General features: G+C 52.5%; 1 non-coding gene across 1 annotated transcript; it reads left to right on the top strand.

Moving 5' to 3' along the window:
- The first annotated feature begins 778 nt into the window (after positions 1-778).
- On the top strand, positions 779-856 carry TRNAG-ACC (transfer RNA glycine (anticodon ACC)). The gene has a single exon. It is a non-coding gene; the product is annotated as a tRNA-Gly (tRNA).
- Positions 857-1,380: the final 524 nt, after the last annotated feature.

The raw sequence follows: 1,380 nt of genomic DNA, 5'->3' as shown, positions 1-1,380 counted from the left end.
ATTTCCTCCCACTACCACGTATTTTCATTATTTCCTTTGTATTCAGATTTCTTCAGAAGGTGACTCTGAGTCCTTCCCCTCCCTCATTTCCCACTCACTGCTCTATCCATGGACTTGGCCTCTGCCCAACACTACTCCACTGAAACTGCAGCCCCCGCGTCGCTGACTCCAAGTGCGCGGTCAGTCTCACCCTGCCTGACCTTAGCTGCCTGTGCCACTACCGAGCCCGCCTCCATCCAAGAGGCACCCCTCTCCCCTGATTTTCCTTCTGTATCTCTGGCCACGCCTTCTCCATCCCCTGTGTGGCTCCTCCCTCTCTTCTAGGCCCTTAAATGTTCCTTCTTCTTTCTCTCCTCTTCTGCCTGCTCCCTGTCCCTAGTGCACCTCATCCATGTCAGAGGCCTCACCTGTACAGAGTCCAGATCTCCCTCAGGATCCAGCCCAGAAATCCTACATCCTGAGCTCCAGGCAGGAACCTCCCGATCCCAGTGCGCTTCTCACTCGGGCATCCCACGGGCCGCTCAGACTCTACGAGGCCCACACAGATCACTGAGCCTATGACTCCATCCATGCAATATCTCTTGCCAGTTCACACGCATATCATCTCTGCCTGGACACTGCAGCAGCTTCCCCGCTGACCTCCCACCACCTGCACTGCTCCCTCCAGGCCATCACCACCCGCAGCCAGAGGAGCCCCCACACCCTCAACAGGAAAATTCAATCATGTCATCCCTCTGCACAAAGTCCCTTGAGCCTCCCTGCTTTCAAAGTAAAGTCTGGAGGTAAGGGTATAGCTCAGTGGTAGAGCGGGTGCTTACCATGCACAAGGTCCTGGGTTCAATTCCCAGTGCCTCCATTAAAATACATACATAAATACATATATAACTAAACAAACCTAATTACTCCCCCTCAAAAAAACCCAAAAAACAAAAAACAAAGCAAAGTGCAAATAGCCCTAGAGAAGACTTCCAGACTGTGAGATCTGACCCCTGCTCCCCTCCCAGTGCATCTCTTTTCTATTTCTTGTAACTTACGCTCCATCTAAAGCATGATGCACAAGATGAAAGACTTAAAGTTCCCTTAAATCTTCCTGTTGTCTCCCTTCATACGTTCACCAGTGCTGATTCCTCTTCCTAACTCTCCCCATGCCCAACTAACTCCCATTGGTCCTTCAATGCTCAGCTCCCAGCCATTGATTCCAGAAGCCTCCACAGCCTCCCCAACCCCTGCTCCCTCTGTGCTCCCACAGCACCTTGCTTTCCCCTCCAGTGGCACCCCTCCTGCCCTTCAGGAATTGGCTGTTCACTAGCCTGTCTCCCCATGAGGTTTGAGGCACTGGGTCTTACCTGGGTCTTCCTAGGACCTATAGGCCAGTCACTG

The sequence above is a fragment of the Camelus bactrianus genome, chromosome 9, assembly GCF_048773025.1.
Source record: "Camelus bactrianus isolate YW-2024 breed Bactrian camel chromosome 9, ASM4877302v1, whole genome shotgun sequence".
Taxonomy (NCBI): Eukaryota; Metazoa; Chordata; class Mammalia; order Artiodactyla; family Camelidae; genus Camelus; species Camelus bactrianus.
The sequence above is the reverse complement of the archived record's forward strand: the minus strand, read 5'-3'. Positions and strand labels throughout refer to the sequence as shown.